We start from the raw sequence: 26,361 nt of genomic DNA on the forward strand, positions 1-26,361 counted from the left end.
GCATACTTAGCTATTTTTCCTTCATTCTTCCTTAAATTTTCTCGATTTTCACTTATTTTGATCCAATTCTTCGACTAAATATATGCAATGACGGACAGTCATCATTATCCACAAATTTCAGCATCTCTGAAGCAGGGGTAAGACATTAACACACCAGAAGGACACATAAACTTTCATAAACCTCATGACTTTGCGGATCAACTAAGAAGTACTTATCCTTGAAGTTTTTTTAAGCTATCTATGAAAATATCAAACATTTATTTTCCTGAGGAATGGAAGACAACTTTTCTCCCACTCCGCCATGAAGGAGGTATGTTGCATGTTGAATAACATAAAGAATAACTTTAGAGTTTGCACTATGTTCTTGTAATCACACCAATACTAAAATAACTTCACATGTACCCAACATATCGGGTGTGAGTACAAAAGAGATATCCTTAGATGGTTTAAAACCCCTACTTCAAACTCATTGAAAGGGAGTCTAAATCTCATTCTAGAGAACAAGCACTCATGAACGGTAAACAAACATCCCAAGAAGCGGTTGCACAATATCTTGTCAGGCTCTATGTGAGAGATTGGCCATTCATAATTCAGACCAACGTCTCGGTAGGAAATTTCCATTCTATGCACCTCATTAAAGACATACCCCCCATAAACGTCCCTTTCCACCTAGGGATATTGATCTCCATCAATAGAAAGCTCGAGCTTATTGCCCCCTCCAAACCATCTCTTGCTCAATGTCACTGAACAAAAAATCACGATTATGAGTTCAAGAACATGCTCGATATTCATGGTACCACCTAACCCCATCATCACTAAGTTCATAGCCCTTCAAGATCTTAAAGGATTTAATATAAGTACATGTGCTTAAGTTGGTCTAGTACTCCCCAACTGTCTCTGTGTTTACCATGGGTACCTCAAGAAAAGCAAAGTTGCAGCCAACATCCCTAATATAAAGCCTAAACGGGGGGAGGTCATACGCTAGAGGGACTACATCCAATAGCTAAATATCAACCACCCCAATACGCAAAAAAAACACTACTTATGTCGTCCCCACTAGATAAGTCCACAAATTCCATATTTGGGTTTCCTATGTCTTCCATAGCTAAGGAATTAAAGGGAGCAACAATAATGAAGTAAAGAGAGAAACATTACCTCAGAGAAAATGCAAAGTCGGAGACAAATAAGGCGGGGAGAAAATCACCAGAAACTTAGAACATAGATCAAATGTGAGGACAAAATGAGGAAGACTAGTGATAGATCGGTAGGAATTTTGCATGAGCTTGGGAAGGATAACCAAAAATGAAAGTAATGGAAGGTGTTTATAAGAAGAAGTGAAATTAAAAATTGTGATAAGAGACCACCTTTATATAGGCAAGCGAAGGACACGGACCTTCGATAAAAAAATAAAGGGATGTTCTGAAGGTGAAATCAACGGTTAAAGATCGACATTGAGATCACAACGACAATTGACTGCACTTGAGTGTTTTATGCGGCGGCATTATTCCCTACCACATGGACCTAAATCCACGTGTATGAACGGTGAAAAATGTAACACCCCAATTCTTGATTATTGAACTATTTGAATTATTATGATTTAATTTAATTATTATATGTGATAATTAATTTAGCACGGGTGTCAGAGGTGTGTGACTTGACGTGGGAATATGGAGAGTGATTAGAGATTGGTAGAGGTGGGCTAGAATCATTAGAGCCTATTTTTAATAATTAAGTAATAGTATTTTAACTGAATTATTTAATTATAATGAGAAAATATAATGATAGAAAATAAGGAGTATTAGTAGTATTTTTATTAAAATAAAATTAGAGATGATAAGAGAATTTTGGTGAATATGGGGATAAGTGAGGGTAACACTAAAAGTATCTAATTGAGGGATTAGGTTACTAACAAAAAGGTTAGTAAGGAGTTGTGAGAGTTTTCATACGTAAAATCAGAATTTGGTGGAAAGAGGAAAAGGCAAGGGCTAGGGCATAGGGAGAGCATCCATTGAAAGAGTTTTAAATATATTTTTTGGAAAAATCTAAGGTAAAGGGGATAATAACCTTCAATAAGGACTTACACATGAGGGGTAGGGTAAATGAGTCTTTAACCTCTAATAGGGATGATGATTGTGATAATTCCTATATGTGATCTTGAGGAGTGATATTCTCCTGATTATATTGATGTGAATTTCGTGTGAGTTAATATTCTAAATTCTATACTGTGTATATATGTGTATTTTCCACCATTGTTGCATTGGTGAAGATTTTAGAAATGTGAATTAATGATGAGTTAATGAATTGGTAATTGAATTGATATGTTAATTGGTAGAATTAGAACTTAACAAGAATGAGGTATTAATCTGAGAAAAGGGATGTTTGAAATAATTTGTTTTTGTGTTAAGAAGTGTTTGGATGGTTTTATAATAGTAAAAGACTTCTATGCGTGTCAAAAACTATTTTTAGACAAAAACAACGGTAGGAATCAACCCATACGTTCTGGGAGTCAACCCCAAACCAACATAAAGAAAATTTTTAAAAACTGCACAATATGAGTCGACCCGTAGCTGAGAAGAGTCGACCCATAGAGGCTGGGAGTCGACCCTTGACTACCAGAATGTTTGTTTTGTCCTTTGTTGCACTGTCCGACGATTTTGGCCGTAACTTCCGTTCCGAAGTGTTGAGAAGCTAACACACAGAGCTACCTCATGACCTAGGGTAGTGTTATTTGTTGGTGAGTTATGTTTATTTTAGTGATGTTTTTATAATGATGTTGTCGTGTGAAATAAGAGTGTGATGATGCCATTATGTTTTGAGGTGATATTTATGACTATTGTATTGTTCCATGTATGCGTAGTAATCTAACTGAGGATATTGATTGTATACCTGATTTGCACTGAATTATATGTTGTACATATGTGAATTGTTGTGGTGTGGTAATCTAGATAGAGGATTACTTAAGTTATCAGTGCATTATGTTAAGATCAAAAAGGGGTCTTAATGCATTGATTTGATGTGTATGAGCATGCATCATTGAGTTGTGTCAAGAGACGTGTATGTTAGTTCCGAGAGGGGACTAGTGGCTTGTCCCAAGCTCAGAGAGAGGGCTCATGGGTTCAGAGAGGGGACCCGGCTCCTGAGAGAACCAAATATTGAGATGGTACCACATGCATATGCATAAAGTTGCATTAGTTGAGTTGCATTGCATAATGAGTTATATGCATATTTGTTAAGTTGTAATTGGTTGATGAGCATGGGTGTGAGAATGTATTGTGATATACCGTGAATGAGATTGTGTAGAACATATTGTGTGATATCCTGCCTTGCAGTATATGCATGTTATTATTGTTTGTGATTTCTCACCCTTTTTGTTATTGATGTGGTATGTGTTCCTCTTCAGAGTAAGATAAGCAAGTAACTGACTAGTTGCTTAGAGTTTGAGGAAGGCATGTGTTTGTTTCTTCCCTTTTTCTTTTCGCGTTTTAGTTTACGTGCTCTGATATGTAACACTTGGGAATACTTGCGAATTCTTTTCTTGTCTTTTCATTAGATAGTTAATGTACACTCTCATGTTCGATATTTCGTTGTTTTGAGGAGATTCATTTATGAGTTTGATTATGCTATAAAGTGCATTTAGAGTTTAAATGATTTAATTATTGCATGCTATATTGTGAGAGATTCCGTTGCGATGATACCCTAAGTGAATGTGAGCATGCGACGACATCCTAAGTGAAGGTGTTGATTGTTGTTTTATCTGATAAAGTGTTACGGCACATGTATGTTGTGAAAAGAGAATGTGTGACATCCTATTTGATTGTTTGAATACTCTTATTTTAGTTTATATTTATGTGCAGAGAAAATAAGGTGTTATATAAAATGTTTCACCTACTCCCACTCAAAAGACTTTTTACGCTCCCCTTCTCTAGGCCAAAAACCTACCCAGGTGATTCAAGACGGTGAAAATGAGCGCCCCGGAAGCCGACCCAGAATCTTCTATGCAATCCCCACTTCACTTGTGACTACAAAGAGTTAGGGACAATTATTCTGAGCTAGCCAATGATCCAGTAAGACAGACTCAATTACAAGGACAAACCCAAAGCTTCATCACAAAAGACAAACAAACAGGAAGAACCCCACCAAAAGGGTCTCACACTTGATACAAGTTGCAGATATATTACCCACCGTCGGATCTGATTGAGCAACTCTCTGCAATGCATGTCAGATCAAACAAGGATGATTTTAACCTTCTACCATATATGAGTTTTGTTATTGGTCATAACCGATATGATCTCATTCTCATTTTTGTAAGTTACACTCTATTGATTCCTACATTGAAGTGCTAACATTCAAATATTCCATGTCCACCCTAGTTTATCACACCGGAGATTTGTGTCATCGCATCGGAAAGAATCACTTCCTTTATTTCATTGACATCGTTTTGTAATCGGGATAAAATTTAATTTAAAAATTATTTTTTAAAACAAACTTTTTTAATTATGAAAATTATTTATGAAATAGATAGAATATTATATCTCTTTAATTTATCCACTTTTAATATATGTGAAATATCAAATTTATATTTAAAGATCATAAATTAAAATAATATATAAAATAAATTTAATTGATATATTCTGTGAACGCAAGATATTTTACACCGTTATTTAATTAAAACCGTTAGATCTTTATGTGTTTGATATTTTTAATCACATTTAAATATTTAGAATATTTTTTATAAATGGATGTAATAAAAAATTTATATCGATAGTATAAAAACATGTTAAAAGATAAATTCTTTGAGATGTTTGTGTCTGAATTAAATATTGATATTATTTCCAGAAAACTAAAATTAAACTAACATATTAACGAATGAGTATGAAAAATCACATGGTATTCTTCAATACCATTTTCTGAAACGATACTGTATGTCTCTGGTCCATGGTGACACGCGTAACGAAGTGTTGTGGCGTAAATGCATAGCTAGAGGCAAAAGAATGTGGTAGTGAAAGGCGTGTTTGATTTGAATGAATTGAATAGAGGAAGGAAGCAACAGCCAACACGTATTTAAACTGAAGGACAAAGTCACGGTTATTGTCGGTTATGGCAGTTTGCAATCCATGTGCCCTTCTTTTCCTATCTGGGTCCCTTTTCCCTATTTTGACCTTCCACATTTTGCTTTCTAATTTTGTACTCCCTTTCTTGTTATAAACTACTCCAACTAAAAATAAATGAATGATAATTTGTTAATAGTAAGATATATATATATATATATATATATAATATATATATATATATATATATATATATATTATATATATATATATATATATATAGATATATATATATATATATATATATATATATATATATATATATATATATATATATATATATATATAGAGAGAGAGAGAGAGAGAGAGAGAGAGAGAGAGAGAGAGAGAGAGAGAGAGAGAGAGAGAGAGAGAGAGAGAGAGAGAGAGAGAGAGAGAGAGAGAGAGAGAGAGAGAGAGAGAGAGAGAGAGAGAGAGAGAGAGAGAGAGAGGATAGAGAGAGAGAGAGAAGAGAGAAGAGAGAGAGAAGGAGAGAGAGAGAGAGGAGAGAGGAGAGAGAGAGAGAGAGAGAGAGAGAGAGAGAGAGATAGATAGATAGATAGAGAGAGAGAGAGGGAGGATTTGTTTAGGCAATTTCTCAATCGATCTCGCTGTGGATACGTCTTCCCTCAAGTCGAACTCGAATTGAGATAATGAAAATTAACCTTTGTAATTGTAGTTTACAAGAGAAATTTAGCAATACAACCCCGCAAGCCCTATGTTTGATGTTGATTCTAACACTTTCTCTTCCTTTGATATGATCTTGATCACGTCACCAAACAATACCAATTTGATTCACCGTCCCACGTTACTCCTTTGTAATAAAATCCCTTCAAAGCTTTCACTCGATCGAATCCAAATTGTGAATTGTTGTCACCAAGATGATCCACCATCTCACGCTACTCCTTTGAAAAAAAAACCGTTCTTCAAAGCTTTCACTCGATCGAATTTGACTTGCGTAATTTTGTCCAAAACATTCAAATCACTAATTGATCTTGAAGGAAAATCCCAACTTGGTTTTCTTATTTGATATCCCCAAAGATTCTCAATCTAATTTACAATTCAGCAACCTAAATTGGAAGTTATCAATTCTGATTCTAGATGGCACCCAAATAAAAAATTATTTTGTGTAATTTATTTGTGTGTATGTATAGAACATATGATGGAGATGAAGAGAACTCAGATCCGCTGTCGCGCGCGGGTCAAAACGAGTGTTTTTCAAAAACGTAGTACAACGACAATTTTAACTCGGATATCGTTCTCACAAGGATTCTTGATTATTATTATCCAAAGGTAAATCGAATTAAGGAGGGGGGGTTGTTTGGTTTGGTGTTCGATTAAGAAAAAGTGATTATTAAAAGCAATTCTTGAAATAAACTGTTATGAAATAAGTGATTATGAAATAATTCAATCTACCGGTTCAGTTCCTACTATCATCGATTAATATAATTTTAATACCTTAAGTGGATTGTCTATTCCTATTTGGATACAAACTCAATGACAAGTGTGGTGAAGTTTGTGAGATGTATGATCCTATTGTCCGAATTAAGCAAACGGGATAAGTTTTCATGGATTAAGCAAACATGATTGATCAGACACAAAAACGAATTAAGCAAACGTGACGTGCCTATGTTAGGATCATACAATCAACCATATTGAATCAATATATTTCATGCAATCGAATTAAGCATACAAGAACACAAAATATCATTGAAAGGAATTAAACTGAAATTAACATTATAATAATCTCAAGTTTTGGAACCTGAATTACGGCAGATCGAATAAGAGGGATTAGTTCTCCATGGAATCCGTACATGCTTTCAAATTTTCGTGAATAGTGATACCGTCTACTGTTTCCGGCTGCTTAGGTTATAGGAAAAGTAGAATAAACCTAATTTGGTCAAAACATAACCCAGACACAAATTAAATAACCCAACACAAAATATAAATCTAGTGTTGAAGGCTTCAACGGATTTTTCAACCATGCTACAGTCCTAATTAACTTCTGACTTATTCATGAAAGTCGTAGAACTTTCTCTTAGCTTTCCAATGACTGGTAGCACGCCACGATTCGATACTCCTAGCTCTAGTTATGAATTTATTCGTGCAGACTGCTAATGCTGAAAATAAACTGCGAAAAACAAGTAAGTGTAAAAATAAGATAAATTATAAAAACACATTAAAAGGGAAAAATAACCAAACTAAAACATGGAAATGCATAAGTATAAATATAGAAGAATATGCATCAAAATGCACTGATCAAATTCCCCCACACTTGAACTTTTGCACTCCGAGCAAAATTTAAAATAAAACAAAGAAAACACAAACACATCATTAGTTACTCATCTTAGGCTACAAGTCTTCTTCGGTTAAGTTTGCATCGATAGGTACTAATCTTGCACACTAAGGATATCATAGGAACACTAATCCATAATTGTGCAGTCATAAACCTCTTGAATATACAAATCAACTCGAATTATGTTATTATGTTAAAGCCTAACTTACTCATCCTTCTTTTTGCTCTTTTTCATTCAGGCGCAATCACATTAAGCCCGTTATCTCCACACACCCATAGCAAGGCGACCGGTTAGTGACTCTGATCCTTTTTGCAAGGGATTCTAGTACTTACGTGGCATAACTCTTTGTTTACTCAGTTGTAGTTGCGGGGGATCGGATCGTAATCCGCCCTACCAAGTTCAGCACCAGAAACTGCTGAACCAACTGACAACGAGTCTTATTTTCAATTTTTTTTGAAGGTTCTACATCCGTTGGGTTAAGTGACCGGGTGAGGGTCACCAAACTTAGAAGGTGCATTCCCTTTTCTTTCTTTTTTTTCCTTTTTCGGAACACTCACTTATATTCATCGGCTTCCCTGCGTAGAGTGTGTGTGAGATAGTGCTGATTACTAAAATAAACTACTCAAGAGCTGTCAGAGAATGAGAATTTAAGTCTAAAACATAATAAGAATTCGAATCAATTTCCGTATGTAGGATACTTACGGTGTTAAGACGATACCGATCTTGTGAATTTTTCCCAAGTCTCCGCAAACTAATCTCAAATTAGTCAGTCTATAGCCTAAAACTTTCAAGAAGATGCATTTTTTTTATTTTTTTATGATTGAAAACAAACAAAACACTAACAAAAACAAGGAAAACAAACGAAACAAACGATTTCCCTCCCCCACACATAAAATAAGCATTGCCCTCAATGAAAAGACATTACTAATAAAGTAGAGAGAAGGAAAGAAAGACTCCCTGATCAAGTTGCAGGGTAGTTAGGTGCTTCCAAAGAAAGCTCCTCTATGCTGACATCTTCAGTCATTGAACTTTCATGGAATAGCTTCAAGCGCTGCCCATTGACTTTGAAAGTCTTGTTAGTACCTGCACTTTTTATTTCTACTACACCATAAGGGAAAACATTAGTAATAACAAAAGGGCCAATCCATTTGGATCGAAGTTTCCCAACCATAAGCTTAAGGCGGGAGTTAAACAGTAAAACCTGTTGGCCCACAGAAAATTCCTTCCTAGAAATCATTTTATCATGGAAGTGCTTAGTTTTCTCTTTATAAATCCTAGAGCTTTCATAAGCCTCTAGTTTAAGCTCTTCCAGCTGTTGTAATTGGAGTTTTCTTTCAATACCTGCTTGTTGCATCTCCAAATTACAACTTTTCACCGCCCAATAAGCATAGTGTTCTATCTCAATGGGAAGATGACATGCCTTACCAAAAAAAAGTCGATAAGGAGACATCCCAATGGGTGTCTTGAAAGTTGTTCTTTGGGCCCAAAGTGCATCTTCTAGACGACGACTCCAGTCCTTCCTGTTTGGCTGCACCATTTTCTCTAAAACCTGTTTGATCTCCCTGTTTGAGATCTCAGCTTACCCATTAGTTTGTGGGTGATATGCATTAGAGACTCTGTGCACAACTCCATACTTCCGGAGCAAGGCTTCCATGGCGCGGTTACAAACATGAGTGCCTTGGTCACTTATGATAGCTCGTGGTATTCCAAACCTGCAAAAGATATTAGACCTGACAAAATCTGCAACAACTCTAGAATCATTAGTCCTAGTGGGGATAGCTTCCACCCACTTTGAAACATAATCAACAGCAAGCAAAATGTAAAGGAAACCAAATGATACAGGAAAGGGACCCATGAAGTCGATTCCCCATACATCAAATACCTCACAGAAAAGCATAGGCTGCTGAGGCATTTCACTCTTGCGAGTGATGTTTGTACTTGCTATTTGGCACTCTTTACAAGTGCGGTAAGTCTCATAAGCATCCTTAAAAATAGTTGGCCAATAGAAACCTGAATCAAGGACTTTTCTTGCAGTCCTTTGCGGACCAAAGTGTCCGCCGACTTGAGATGCATGAGAAAATTTCAAAATGGATTCAATCTCATAGTCAGGAACACATCTCCTAATTACCTGATCACTACCAAACTCACAAAGATATGGATCATCGTAAACATAATATTTGGCATCACTCTTGAGTTTGTGAATCTGTGATCTAGATGCACCTGTAGGAAAAACACCAACACCAAGAAAATTAACAATGTCAGCAAACCAAGGTGTAATCCCATGAAAAAGAAAAAGCTTCTCATCAGGAAAGTCATCTTGAATAGGAAAAGGATATGCATCTCTCTATATCCTACTCAAGTGGTCAGCCACTAAGTTCTCAACTCCACTTTTGTCTTTAATCTCTACATTAAATTCTTGGAGCAACAACATCCACCGAATCAAACTCGGTTTTGCATCCGGCTTCTTCAGCAAGTACTTTAATGTTGCATGGTCAGTAAAAACAACAACCTTGGAACCTAGCAAATATGATCTGAATTTATCAAGAGCAAAAACAATAACTAGCAGTTCTTTTTCAGTGGTAGTGTAATTTGACTGTGCAGAATCTAAAGTTCTAGAAGCATAGTAAACAACATGGGCAACCCTATCAACCCTTTGTGCAAGGACAACCCTAACAGCATAACTAGACGCATCACACATAATCTCAAAAGGGAGGGTCCAGTCCGGTGGTTGGATTATGGGAGCGGAGGCCAATTCTTTCTTCAAGAAGTCAAACGTTTGTTTGCATTTGTCATCAAAGTTGAAAGTGACATCATTCTTCAACAAGTTTGATAGCGGAAGAGCTATCTTGCTGAAATCCTTGATGAAACGCCTGTAAAAACCTGCATGACCAATAAAAGAACGAATCTCGCGAATGCAAGAAGGGTAAGGCAGTGTAGAAATCACATCTATTTTAGCAGGGTCAACAAAAATTCCTTTTTCTGAAATTATGTGACCCAATACAATTCCCTGATCAACCATAAAGTGGCATTTTTCATAATTTAAAACGAGATCAATTTCGATGCATCTTTCTAAAATCAAGATTAAACTGCTCAAGCATGCATCAAAAGAGGAACCATAGACAGTGAAATCGTCCATAAAGACTTCCATGCAATTTTCAATGAAATCAGAAAAAAAATGCTAATCATGCATCGCTGAAAAGTGCCAGGAGCATTGCAAAGACCAAAAGGCATCCTCATGTAAGCAAAATTACCGAAGGGACAAGTAAAAGTGGTCTTCTCTTGATCTTCCGGTGCAATATGAATCTGAAAGTAACCTGAAAAACCATCAAGAAAACAGTAATGTGATTTACCAGCAAGCCGTTCAAGCATTTGGTCAATGAACGGTAAAGGAAAGTGATCCTTTCTCGTAACCTGGTTCAATATCCTGTAATCAATACAAACTCTCCAGCTGTTCTGAACTCTAGTGGGAACAAGTTCATTCTTTTCATTTTTTACCACTGTGAGTCCTGATTTCTTAGGTACAACCTGCACTGGGCTTACCCATTTACTGTCAGAGATAGGATAAATGACACCTGCTTGCAAGAGTTTGGTTACCTCCTTCTTCACAACATCAAGAATCAAAGGATTAAGTCTCCTTTGAGGCTGCCTTACTGTTTTCGCTCCGTCCTCAAGTAATATCTTGTGCATGCACATCGACGGACTAATACCTGGGAGGTCGGCTAATGTCCACCCGATTTCCTTCTTGTGCTTCTTTAAAACCTGCAAAAGCTTGTCTTCCTGATCGAAATCAAGGTTAGAAGAAATAATAACAGGGAGTTTTTCATTAGTCTCCAAATAAGCGTATTTCAGGTTTTCAGGGAGCTGTTTCAGCTCTAAAGACGGGGGTTGCTCGATGGATGGAATGCTTGGGGCAACCGGGATGTCAAGAGCATCAACTGCAAAAACAACTTCATCAGCAACAACTTCACCTGTAGGAAATGTATCAGGCTGCAAGGCAACATCAATCTAAACACACACACAACACAAAGGTTAGTGTCAGTACAATCAACACATGAGTAAATATCATCGAAACCAGATAAAGATGGAAAATCAAGTGAAAATAAATCAGAACAAGTGTCCTCAACCAGCTCAGATATCAATTCCATATGAAAAACGGAATTCTCTTCCAAGGGGTGTTTCATGGCATCGAAAATGTTAAATTTTGCGACAATGTCACCAAATTCCATGGACATGGTTCCATCGTCAACATCAATTTTTGTCTTCGCCGTTTTCATGAACGGTCTTCCTAAAATTATGGGAGCTCTGCTTGTCTTAGTATCTCCTTCCATGTCCAGAATGCAAGAATCTGCAGGAAAAATTAAATCGTTAACTTGGACAAGGACATCTTCCATTACGCCAGTCGGGCGTGCATTGCTCCTGTTCGCCAGTTGGACGATCAAACATGTATGCTGCAAAGGACCAAGATTAAGGTTATTATAAATATAAGTAGGCATAACATTAATGCCCGCTCCTAAATCAAGCATGCAATTCTCGAATTTCTATCCCCGATGGTACAAGGGACAGTAAAAGTTCCCGGATCCTTCTGCTTTTGTGGCAAGAGCTGAGTGATGGCTGAAACATTTTTCTCGCCTGTAACTTTTTCAGATGAAGGCTTGGGCTGAATAAAAGCAGAAATATTTCTTCCCAAGTTAACTCTCTCACTTCCTTTAATCCTCCTCTTATTTGTAGACAAATCCTTCAGAAACTTTGCATACTTAGGAACTTGTTTAATTACATCAAGAAGCGGAATATTTACCGCAACTTTTCTAAAAACATCCAATATCTCTCTTTCCTTGTCTCCCTCCTCAATTCTTTTATTTTTCAGAACTCTATGTGGGAAGGGGACTGGTGGCACATACTCCTTTTCTTTAATTTTTTCAGATGAAACAGGTTCAGATGGAGTAGGTTCAGGTTCAGATGTTACCTCAATAATTTTTTTATTTTTTTCAGGGGTTGTTTCTGTAACCTTTCAAGATCTCAACGAAATCGCACTCACATTAGCATTAGAATCCCTTGGATTGACAACTGTTTGGGCTGGAAGCTGGTTCGACCATTGGACTTGCATGTTATTTATTTGAGTAGCAAGTTGTCCCATTTGCGTGTTCAAGGTCTGAATGCTAGAATCGGTCCTTTGTTGGAATTGGAGATTGTTGGCGGCCATTTGTTTGACAAGATCTTCTAAGGATGGTCCAGAAGGTGCAGGGGCAGCCACTTGAGGTGGGTTCTATTGTGGGTTTCCATATCGAAGGTTAGGATGGTTCCTCCAATTGGGATGGTATTTGTTGGTGGACAGGTCAGGAGTATTATTGTACCTGTTTTGATTGTAAAGGTTGGCTGCATAAGCTTGAGGCAGCTCAGTAATGGACTCGTCTCTCAGAATAGGACAAGTATCGGTCGGGTGCTCATGAGAAGTACGAATACCACATACTGTTGTTATTTGAGGTTTTGCTACTGCCAGATGTTTGACTAAGGCAGTGAGCTCGTCAATTCTGGTCTCTAAAGCTTTGTTGGAAGAAACCTGAATTTGATTCACGCCTTTGCTTTGCACAAAATTGTCTTTAGTAGTGAACTGTTGGGAATTAAGGGACATATTTTCGATAAGGGCTTTGGCAACAGCTGGAGTCTTATCAACAAGTGCTCCACCACTAGCAGCATCAAGAATGTTCCTATCCATTGATATCAAACCCTCATAAAAGTATTGGATGAGTAGTTTCTCGGTGATTTGGTGTTGAGGGCAGCTGGATACCAATTGTTTGAATCTCTCCCAATACTCGGTCAATGACTCATTACTCTGTCTAATACCACAAATCTCCTTTCTTATCGAGGCAACTCTAGAGGCAGGAAAATATCTCTCTAAGAACACTTTTTTCAGGGCATTCCAGCTTGCAATTGAATTTGGCTTGAGATAATATATCCAATCGTTTGTTGCACCCTGCAATGAAAAAGGAAAAGCTCTAAGTTTGATATGGTCTTCAGTTATTCCTTCAGGCCTCAACGGTGTAGAGCACACAACCTGGAATTCTTTGAGATGTTTATGTGGATCCTCACCTGCAAGACCATTAAACTTTGGCAACAAGTGTATCAAACCAGATTTTAGTTCAAAAGGAGTGTCAGCTTCAGGATATTCAATACACAGGCCATTATAATTCACATCAGGGACAACTAACTGCCTTAAAGTTCTTTGGTCAGCCATAGTAAAAAACAAACACAATGAAGGGAAACGATTAAAATAAATTCAGAAAAATAAACTAACACCGGAATTAATCTAATGACTTAAAATTAGAATTTTGAGATTTTTTTTGGATTTTTTCGACTCTATGAAAACAGTAAAAAATTCATTAAAAATAGAAAAAAGGGTTTTTTGACGGAACAACTTTTCGATCGGACTCACTTTTTTCAAAAACCGAATTTTTCGACTATAGACACGAATTGGCCAAAACCGCGAGGAACCTATAGCCTAAACGCAAAAACACTAAACCTATGACTCTAATATTGATTAATAACAAGAATCCCCGGCAACGGCGCCAATTTGATCCGTTGTCGCGCGCGGATCAAAACGAGTGTTTTTCAAAAACGTAGTACGCGATAATTTTAACTCGGATATCGTTCTCACAAGGATTCTTGATTATTATTATCCAAAGGTAAATTGAATTAAGGGGGGGGGGGGGGGGTTGTTTGGTTTGATGTTCGATTAAGAAAAAGTGATTATTAAAAGCAATTCTTGAAATAAGCTGTTATGAAATAATTCAATCTACCGATTCAGTTCCTACTATCATCGATTAATATAATTTTAATACCCTAAGCGGATTGTCTATTCCTATTTGGATACAAAATCAATGACAAGCGTGGTGAAGTTTGTGAGATGTATGATCCTATTGTCCGAATTAAGCAAACGAGATAAGTTTTCATGGATTAAGCAAACATGATTGATCAGACACAAAAACGAATTAAGCAAACGTGACGTGCCTATGTTAGGATCATACAATCAACCAAATTGAATCAATATATTTCATCCAATTGAATTAAGCATACAAGAACACAAAATATCATTGAAAGGAATTAAACTAAAATTAACATTATAATAATCTCAAGTTTTGGAACCTGAATTACGGCAGATCGAATAAGAGGGATTAGTTCTCCATGGAATTCGTACAAGCTTTCAAATTTTCATGAATAGTGATACCGTCTACTGTTTTCGGCTGCTTAGGTTATAGGAAAAGTATAATAAACCTAATTTGGTCAAAACATAACCCAGACCCAAACTAAATAACCCAACACAAAATATAAATCTAGTGCTGAAGGCTTCGATGGATTTTTCAACCATGCTACAGTCTGAATTAGCTTCAGACTTCTTCATGAAAGTCGTGGCTCTTTATCTTAGCTTTCCAACGATTGGTATCACGCCTCGATCTGATACTCCTACCTTCAGTTATGAATTTATTCGTGCAGACTGCTAATGCTGAAAATAAACTGCGAAAAACAAGTAAGTATAAAAATAAGATAAATTATAAAAACACATTAAAAGGGAAAAATAATCAAACTAAAACATGGAAATGCATAAGTATAAATATAAAAGAATGTGCATCAAAATGCACGGATCAAACTCTTTGTATATTCCTGCTTTCATATAATTTTTTTCAACCACTTGAAATGATGCATGTGTGAAGTGCATATATATATATATATATATATATATATATATATATATATATATATATATATATATATATATATATATATATATATATATATATATATATATATATATATATATATATATATATATATATATATATATTTGTGTGTGTGTGTGTGCAAGTTGGAGGCAAAAAGGAATGCAAGAGGTTTAGAAAAAATACAAAATTTTCAAGACTTTTAATGCATGTGCCAACCTCTGTAGGTCATGTGTTGACACATTCGATGCATGTGTCAACTTGTATAGGTCATGTGTCAACTTATAGGATAAATTTTTATTCTATTTTTTTACCTGAAACCCCTCCACAATCGGCACATCAAATATAAGCTATGTGCTTTAAAATGGAACTATATGTGTCAACTCATAACTCGTATGTGTCGACTCATAGAAGAATTATTCTTCTATTCAACCTGAAATGCTTAATGTTTTAATGCATGCATTACATAAGCTACATCCTTTAAAAATTATCCACATGTGTCGACTCATAACATGTATGTGTCGACACATAGACATGTTTTTCATTTAAAAAAACTTATTTTTAATCCATGAATCTTTTTCTAAACCATTCTTAAGTTTCCTAATACTAAGATGTGCATTTAGACTCAGAGAATACCGTTCAATATACATAAATGCTAAAATATCATAGTTTTGATATCATATACAATATTTCTAATAGGAAGGTGCACTCATATACTCCCTTCTTTTTATGATGACAAAACTTGCAACGATGCATTTTATGTCTTCATGAAGGCTCCCCCTGAATGTATGCATCCCAAATTCATCTTGCAAATGTTCCTCCCCTTTGACAACATCAAAAATAGACAAAACAATCTATGAGAAGTATCTTATATAAAATATATACTAATATATAACACATGGGCGTTTGCAAAGATAAAATCATCACTAAAACAGTACTCACATAGAATGATGTAAACATTGAAAATACCTAAAGATAAATAAAAGCAATTTAAGAAACAATATAACATAGTTGCCACAAATAATACCAAAGAACGTATACAATAAACATGAGAGATGAAGGATACAATGCAATAAAAGACTCTTAAGTTGCCTCAAAAGCGGCACGTTTATGTGACATATACTTTTGATACTCTCGAATGATGCACACGCATGTGCTATAGCAAGGTGATTATTTAGATTTATCACCACTCAAACAAAAAACATAAATGTTATCATAACAATGACACACTAAAAGCATATAACATGTTCAAACATATTTCATGCCGGAATAGATAAACAACAACCTCACATATATCATGCAAGAACTAATAATAGATAACATGCTTATACACAAAGAACATATTTCAAGTATGGAAGAAGAATAACATGAAGTCACTATAAGCATATAAATTGAATTACATCAATTGAAAATTTGGAAGTGAACAATCATGAAATATTTGGGACATAGACAACACGCAAAAGTAAAAGACTTACTTTCAAAGAGAGAAAATGGAACAATATTACCTCCAATATGAATTTATGAAGGATGCACTCGTATGTGATTGAGCCTCCAAGAAAAATTAGAGGAAAAACATATAAAGTGCATGCAATAAATGATATTTAGGCAAGATTTGAGACATCAAGTATACTAAATTCCCTTCGAATGTTGAAAAACGGTTCAGTCGCAAGAGACTTTGTAAAGATATCTGCAAGTTGATTTTTGCTATTAACATGCTCAAATACAACATCTCTTTTTTCAACATGGTCACGTAGGAAGTGGTGATGTATCTCAATATGTTTAGTGCGAGAGTGTAACACTAGATTTTTGGTTAGATTAATAGCACTAGTGTTGTATCACATAATAGGAATATGTTGTAGTTTAATATCAAAATCAAGTAGTTGTTATTTGAGCCACAATATTTGAGCACAACAACTACCAACTGTGACATATTCCGCCTCAGTAGTTGACAAAGCAACGAAAATTTGTTTCTTACTATGCCAACTTACTAAGGAGTTTGAAAACACGTGGCAAGTTCCACTAAAACTTTTCCTATCCGATTTGCGACCGACAAAATCAGAATTGATATAACCAACCAGATTACAATCGCTTCCCTTGGAATATCAAAGCCCATACTTATATGTACCATGAAGATATATAAGGATGCGCTTTATGTAACACCCCAAATTTAAATAAATAATTTTATTTAATTATTAAAGTGTTGATGTGTTTGATGTTTTTGTATTTAAATTATTCTACAATGTTCAAGTTATTTTGATGTTTGGGAGTATTCGAGGGTATTTTAATAATTTAGTAATTACGGAAAATATTGAGGTTGAGAGAAGAGAAAATAAAATTTAGATTAATAGTAATCATCACATAATTTTTTAGTAGTTATCAGAATAATTAGAATTTCTAAAAATAATCCATTATTATTATAATCAAATATTTATTTAATTGAAATAATTATTTAATAGAAATAGGGGTGTCCCAAATATTTGGTACAAATATAGTTGTTTTGGATCTATTTTAAATTATTAAAAATAGTTAGATGATGTTCAATTATTTACTAATAATTGGAGTAATTATAATTATTTATAAATAATTTATAATATTAGAGATTTTTATTAAGTATTTATTTAATAAATATATTTAATTAGTTGGAATAATTATTTAGAAATTAAGCGTTTTGATAAGAATAATATATTTATGGGATAATTATTTAATTGGATTTATTTTATTAATAATAAATAGAAAATTATATTTTTACGTTAGAAATTGAGACTATATATTTTAAAGAGAGATTTAGAAATGAGGGTATCACAAAAATATTGGATGACTCGGGGTAACGTCATATTTATTATTTTATTTAATTGGATTTATTTTAGTTAATTATTCATTTAATAATAATGTTTATTTAAATAAATTATTATTTATTAAGGAAATTAATATGGGATAATAATGGAGTGTTTTTATTAATATTATGTTTTTATTAAAAAGATTTTATATTAGTTTTAGAATATGGATAATATGTTATTATAGGCAGTTAAGATAGGTGAATGGGAAGGGCAGAAAGAAAAACAAAAAAAAATAATTTTATAAAAGTGGTTGTTTGGTTTGGGAACGATCTGAAGCTGTTAAGAAGGAAAACAGAAATTCGTAAAGTTTTGAAAGAAAAGCAATTTTATCATGTAAGGGGGAGAACTACTTACTGTGACTATAAGGCAGAAGGATGGTGAGGGTTCTTTTATCTTCCCATTAAGGTCATCTTTGGTTAGATTTTTATATTAATTTCTCTATATTTTTCTGTTACGATCAAATGGGATTGGGATAAATCCCATTTGGCTATCGCCGATCGTATCTGTCTGCTTCTTTTGTGTTTGATGTTATGTGGGATTTTGGATCAATCTCATTTTTGTCCTGTATAATTGTTATCGATAATTTTGTATGTTTTTTCGTGTCTGTTATGATCGTATGAAATTTGGGATAAATCTCATTTGGCCTAAATTCTTTTGAATTGATTTTTCTTATCCTATCTTATTGTTGTTTGAATCCTATTTTTGATTGTCGTGTTGATATATGATTGATATATGATTGTGCCATGTTTACTTAAGATTTGGGTTCTATTTAAGTTCGAATATGATTTAGACGTATTGATATTTTATAGGATGATATAATCAAAATTATATGTTTTTGTTTTATTAAAATATATTTAATTACAATTGAAGTTGATTCAATTAAAATAAGATGAAATTTATTTTCGTAATTCCTTATAAAAATGATCATTATCAATATGTATGATTCAATTTAAGTATTGTAGTGTTTCCTATATCTGAATTTAATTTGTTTTATAATGATAATAATAATAATAATAATAATAATAATTATTATTATTATTTAATATTATTAATTATAATTCTTTAGAGTTAACTTGGAGATATTTGTCATCTAGAGTTATTTGACTAATTTAAGTGATTTTCATATCATATTAGAGTGTCAATAAAGCCAATATTGTTCAATAGAATTATCACTCGTGAAAAATTGTCAATAGAGCAATTTCAAACACTAGAAAATCAGTATTTTGGGTGAATAGTGAGTTTAGGTGAATAATGTTTTTGAGTGAATAATGTTTTCGGGTGAATAGTGTTGTTGAGTGAATAGTATTTTTTTGGAAAATTCAGGATTTCAGATGGATAATACTCTTTTCAAAGAATCATGATCTAAATTATATTAAACTCATTTGAAAATAAAATAAAATATTTAAGAGCTTATAGAGTTTTTCATTTGAAAATGTAATACTTTACAATAGTTGGTAGAATTTGTATAATTTGGATGTAATAATGGTGAAAATATTTTGAAATAAAAAGTCTTGATGGGGCGATTTAGTGGATAGTGTTTTGCAATGGATGATTGGTATCTTGGAACCATTTTTTGGTGAATAGATTCTATAAATAAATTTTGGGTGATTCATACTTCTTTTGGTGAACATTAGTCTGATGAGACTATTTTGGTGGTCTTTCATTGGCAATGTGTGGTTTGAATGTGGGACCATTATTTGGTGAATAAATTATGAATACCTTTTGGTGACATATGATTTTTTTTGGTGAGATGTATGCTTGTTTATTCACACTTTCATGCATACATATATTTTGGAGTTAGGTGGGACTTCGGTCCATTTTGGTGGTCTCAAATCCAATGGTGGGGATTGTTGGTCTTGATGGAAAAGACCAGGGGCGAGTCTCAAATCCATTGGTGGGGATCGTTGGTCTAGGTGAGAAGGATCATGGACTAGTGGAATAAAATTAGTAACATTCCTCTGATTCCACAATATATTTTTGGTACCACATGCATATAGGTGAAGGAGTTGGTGCATAGTAGCATTGCATATATTATGAATGATACTTGTGCTTGTAAATATGATTGTGTTTGTGTTTTGTATTAATGATATGTTCTTATTATCATCATGCTGCTAAATTTCACCGTTATGATTTGTAAGTGTATTCTCACCCCTTCTTTGTTTGTTGGATTACTCTGTGCAATGTTTGTATAGGTAATCAAGAGTGATAGCTCATGATGACTGTGGGACGGCTTTGACGCCCTCTTAGATTTTTTTTCTGTTAGTCGAATAATGCTCTGATTCTGTAATATCGGGGAACGAGGAGCTTATGTTCTTATGTATTGAGTTGTAAATCATTTTCATGGAGTTTCCAGTGATGTTTAATTCAAACTTATGTTATGATTTCTTTTATTTTTCGCTGTGGATTATTGAAGTTGCATGTTTATGAATCAGTGTTTCAGCGAAGTAACATCTTACGTGTGAATTTTCAATAAAAATAAAGTATGGGGTTTTAGGATGTTACCATAGTTTAGCCATAGTTTTCACTGGTAAAGATGGGCGCTCTATTGTACGCCCATTTGGGTTCGATAGCCATTTTCTAATAAGTGAATATTGAAGCACGGAATAAATCGGAGCTCTTGAAACCACTTGTTAAAAGAAGGCGGCTTATATAGAGGGGGTGAATAGATCCTAAGTTAAAAAACTTTACAAAAATTGTTTTAACAAATTTAACAACTAATGGAAATGGCCTGGAATGAACCGTCTAAACCTAATTGTTATCGGAAAAACCCGGATATGCATATATATAATCAAGTTATGATAATGATAACAAATTGATCAATATAATTTTAACAACAATCACTTGAATTCTACAATACAATTGAGACAAATTACCGAACACCGTGTGTGCAATCAATTTTGTTTAAAATTTTGTATGGTTTTGTTGATTTGAAAATCCAACCACAATATAATAGATTATGATTAACTTAAAAAAACCTTTTTCAAAAGTTTATCAAAAAGTTTAACCAAACGTATTGGTCACACAATCGACGAATTCAACAAAATTTTACACACATTCTAGATCTAGAATTTGCTTTTCCCTCCAAAATTCTCTCTCATTGGAATTCAAATTTTCTCCACATAAACACATAATTTCTTCATAGATCCTGCATCATCATAGAGTTTTGAGCAAGATCCATACATTTTTTGTGGAAATTGAGCAAGGTTTGGAGCTGTTCAAGTGCATGTGCATGTCAATGGAAAATTCAAATTAAGCAAGATTCAAGAGGATTCGAGTGTTGTTTTTCATTCAAAGCTTCAAGGCAAGGATACTGGAGAAGGATTGGAGCTTTTGGAGGCTTGAACACACTATTTTGGTCACTGCAAGTTCAGGTTGTTGAAAATTCGAACCTCATAATTCTTGATTCTATTACCATGATTAGATAGGCCTTGATGCACTGAGAATTCTGATATAAATTTTGTTGAATTTGGATGAATATTGATGAAGTTATGTTGAATTAAAGTTTAGATCTAGGTTTGTTATTTCCTTCGATCCAGAAAATATGTTGAGAATTAGGCTTAGCTTTTATGATATTTGGAATCTACGTAACGAGACCTTTCCAACAATATAAATTTTGTAAAATTCTGCAAAATTTGGTGGTGGCGCTCTGCCTGGCTGGCCGGAGAAGACGGTGGAAACCACCGTCCGCCACCACATGTGAATAGTGCTAGGGTTAGCTCCAAAACGACGTCGTTTTGGGCTAGGCGTCCAACCTCCCTTCGATTCCCAGCTGCAGCATTTCTGAATTTCATTTTTCTTCAGTGCCTATTTTTAATGTGAACAGGGTTCGATTCCCAGCCATGGCGTTTTTCATTTCTCATTTTCATTAACATTTTCCAATTCTTTTCAACATTATTCCATTATTTTCTCCAACTTCAAAAAATCATAACAAATAGAAAATTAATCCAAATTGAATTCCATTTTTTTTCACATGTTCATTGAGATGTCTATTATTTTATGGTATTGATTTTTTGATTTTATCATTTCTGGATTTTTGAATGTGAACTGATGTTTGAACATGTATGCAAATTTGGCATGTTGCACCAATTCTCTTGTGAAATGCTCATATATTGTCCAATTGCCATGAAATTTAACATGCTCATTCATGACACATAACATGATCTTTTGGCTTTTGTTTGGAATTTTTAGCATTTTTAATCTCTGTTTTAGACACATGAATGTATGGTGTGACAATGTGTGTCACATATTTCGATGTTGATCTTGTTCATTTTCATTGACATGTCAATTGATCTCTTCTGATTCCAATTTTTTTGCATGACGCTTGTGTTTAACATGTTGTGTACACATAAAAATTTCCATGGTTATTTGATTCATTTCTGTTTTAATATGGAATTTCTACTCTTAATGTCCAGTTGTGTGCTTTGAAATTGCCTTTGCCTTAGCATGACCATTAGATGGATTTGCCTTAGGATTTGAGTTTGGTCCTTTTTAGGGCATGTTCTTACTTGAATAAATGTGCTTCTTGTTGAATATTGGCTGCTCTTTTGACTTTTTGCTTTGCCTTTGACCCTAGTCTTGGTACTAGTGGTTTGTACTCACCTTTTGAGCTTTGCATTTCAGGTTCGAGCTTCTAGTCCTAATGGTTGATGCAATCTCATGACTTGAGATGCAAATTTGCTTTATCCACTAACCTTTTCTGTGTTGTAGGTTCCTTGGTGATGAAATCACTTGAGTTGTTGACTTGCATTGTGCATATTGGTTGTAACATTGTTGACTGTTTGTGGGATTTGTCTGAATGTGAATATTGACTTGTTTGATTTTCTTACAGGTACTTTAGTCGCTTTAGCTCATTGCTTGAGCTTTGCTTTGCTTGTGGTTGGCATACCACCTAGGTAATCACTCTCTAACTCCATGAGTCTGGAAGCCCTGTCGTTTCTGTTTGGCAGGCATTTGGCTGAAGTCCTCCTTAAGAGGCAATGATTGTGATTGTTTATATTTGTGCCATGTACCTCAAGTCCTCCTAAGTGAAGAGGCAATTGGCAGATAGAATGGATTAGCAATCAATCCCCTGCTAATCGTTTGAGTTGTTCATTATGCCCGCACTACGTGCTAAGGCTCTTGAACCTAACCCAAGATCTTGTATATAGAGTCAGTCAAGTGGAGTAGGGTCCCACATTCTGGACCCCCATGTTTTCTTTTATTTGAAGCTCACCCTGGCCAGGGTTAAGAGCTATGAGGTCTAACCCTCATCTCCCATTTCATCTGCTCACCCTGACGGTCAATGTCAGTGGTTAAGAGCCTAAACACCCTTACATATCTGGCTTGTTTGTCGAGGTTGATATGACCCCTTGACTAAAGCCCAGCCTTGTATGAGCCACTTGTTTGCATATAGTGTGTGATACCTATTCACCTGTGCTTGTGCTTTTTTACTTGTTGTTTAGGCTAGCTTGCTTCCTGTGCGAGTTAGGTTCTGATTAGAGACCTCAACGTAGGGATCATTTGCATGACAACTTCTAGGCTCGAGTCGTAGTCTCCCTTTTAGTTGTTATCTCCCTAGTCTCTGGTTAGGATAAAGTTTTTCCCTGCTAAGGGGAACTACGTCGCCCTGATCCTCATACCAGATGAGGTACGTAGGCAGGAGATCGTGCGAGATCTCTCCGGGCAACCTTTTCTTTTTTGTGTGTGTTTGCTTGACAGCTATTAGGCTCGAGTTCCAGACTCCCTATTAGCTTGTCTGTTTGATAACCTTTTTGTGTGTGTTAGGAGTTGGATGTAAGACCAGCGATTGGCATTCCGTTTCCTATTTGTGGTGTGCTTGGAGTCTGATGTAAGCCCAGCGATTGGCATTCGGTTTCCTATTTGTGGTGTGTTTGGAGTCTGATGTAAGTCCAGCGATTGGCATTCGGTTTCCTGTGTGCGTTTGTTTATTTTGTTTGGAGTCTGATGTAAGTCCAGCGATTGGAATTTGATTTCCTGTTCGGGTTTGTTTGTCTGGAGTTGGATGTAAGCCCATTGATTGGCATTCCGTTTCCTTTTGTGCGTTTCTTTTGACGTCTCAATGTCTTTGTGTTGTGTTTTGTTTCGGCGTGCGTTAGCCGAACTACGGTAGCTCTGATTCTCATTCCAGATGAGATACGTAGGCATAGGATGCGATATCCTAGCGAGCCCGTTCCCATTTCCCCAAACTACGCCGACTCTGATGTTTGTTTCTGACAAACTACGTAGGCCCAGGATACGACATCCTGCCGAGTCCGCTTTCTCCATCTTCTTCCATCTGTGTTTTATTCCAGTGTGTGTGCATTCTTTTTGAGCAGTTATCCAACAACCTTTTTCTATTCTTTTGAGCGTGGATCCCGTCGAGTACGACGGACGTGAGGGGGTGCTAATACCTTCCCCTTGCGTAACCGACTCCCGATCCTTGCAATCTCCGGTCGTAAGACCATTTCCTTTCCAGGTTTACTTCGAGCGTTTCCTTTCCCTCCTTTGGGATAAATAATGCACGGTGGCGGCTCTGTTTGTTTGTCTTTTCCCGCCGATTGTTTTTCGCGGATGCGACAGTTGGCGACTCTGCTGGGGACTTAGAAGTTGACCTCTTGCTGGTCCATCTTCCCTAAGCGAGTCAATCCTAGCGCTCTCTAGGATAGTTTTGGTTGCTTTTATTGCTTTATTTATTGCATTTATGATTTTTATGTTGTGTATATATTTGCATAAAAAATGTTTGCATGCATCGTGTTATCACTGTGCTGAATTCTGTACAGGTTGGTTCCTCTGATTTGGGATGGGTGTTCTGAGTGGGGCTAAAACCCAAGCCCGAGTATACACCTAGGATTAGTGTGGTCTCACGTTTCCTCACATGTTGGATCAACATGTTGTTGCGACGTGACATACCACAAGCCAGACGAGGTTCTTTGGAGAAAGCCCTTCCGGGTGGAGTATTCCACTTTGGGTGGGTTACCTCTTTAGGGCTGTTGACTTCGGTGACCGTTCTTTCCCGGATCTTTGATTTAGACGATCTTATGAGAGTTGCAACGGCACACCCGAAAGGGCAAACCCGTTGAGTATCTTGTCCGATTGTCGAGACCATTATCCGCCTTAGGATGACCTTATTAGAATTCACCTGTGAGGGGAGGGTTGATTCTTATAGATGCATGTTCTGATGGTGACTTTCTGATGGTGACCTTGGTTCAGTTGGTTTATGGATATTTATTTTTGAGACGCCAGAGTGCTGTCCGTGGTATTTATCAGTGGGGATCCGTTTATTTCAGGATTCCCTGGGTTGGTACAGATGATTTTGTGGTTATCAGATCAGTGGTTTTCCAGTGATGATGGTGGTATATCCTCAGGTTCCGTTTATTTCGGAACTCCCGAGTTGGATTTGTGGTTATTCAGTCCCTCAGATGGTTGTGATCAGTTCAGAGACCAGGGCTTCCGTACAGTGGATGTTCAGATGACTTGGAGGATGGCACAGTGCATTGCATTCATACATCAGCATCATTTACATTTTGCATTTATCCGCATCTAACTCATGTTTATCCATATGCAGGGGACATTCTTGATTGAGATCCTGATTGAGAGATTTCTTTGTTCCAGGCATGAGGACTGGCTTGAAAGATGATGTTGTCTACAGTTTCTTTGACCCAGAGATTGACGTGCTGAAGGATATGGTAGCATTGATTATGCCTGACCATGTGGGGATGTTCCGTGAGGCTTATGGTGGTATTCTGAAGGTGGTTTTCAGGCTCACAGATACAGATAGGAGTGCCATCCATACTCTTCTCCAGTTTTATGACCCGGGTTTGAGATGCTTCGTTTTCCCAGATTACTTGTTGGGACCTTTGATGGAGGACTACGCCAGCATCCTGGGTATTCAGATCAGGGATCAGATTCCATTCTATGTCACTAAGGAAGAACCTGATGTTGCTGAGATTTCTCGTGCTCTTTATTTGAGCCCAGAAGTGACTAAGGGGGGGTTTGAAGGAGAAGGGAAAGTTGCCTGGTTTTCATCTAAGTTTCTTGGAGGCTAAGGCCAAGGAGCATGCTGTTTTGGGTAATTGGAGGGCCGTTTGTGCTCTGCTTGCTGTAAGCATTTATGGGATCATCATGTTCCCTAATCAGAAGAACTTTGTGGACATTAATGCCATCAGGCTGTTTGTGCAGAGGAATCCTATTCCTACCTTGGTTGGGGATGTCTATTACTCGGTCCATAATCGGAACGAGAAGCGGCGTGGTGGATTGATTAGGTGTTGTGCTTAACTGTTACACAAATGGTTCATGGGGTATTTGCCTTCCAGAGGTGCCTTTGTCTTTCTTGATCCTACTGTCAATTGGTCAATCAGGTTGATGGGTTTGCGAGCCAAGGACATAGCTTGGACTCACAATGGTCTGGCTGGACGAGACTTCATTTACAGTTGTGGGAGTCTTCCCAATG

This window comes from Lathyrus oleraceus, chromosome 4, assembly GCF_024323335.1.
Source record: "Lathyrus oleraceus cultivar Zhongwan6 chromosome 4, CAAS_Psat_ZW6_1.0, whole genome shotgun sequence".
In the NCBI taxonomy this organism is placed as follows: Eukaryota; Viridiplantae; Streptophyta; class Magnoliopsida; order Fabales; family Fabaceae; genus Lathyrus; species Lathyrus oleraceus.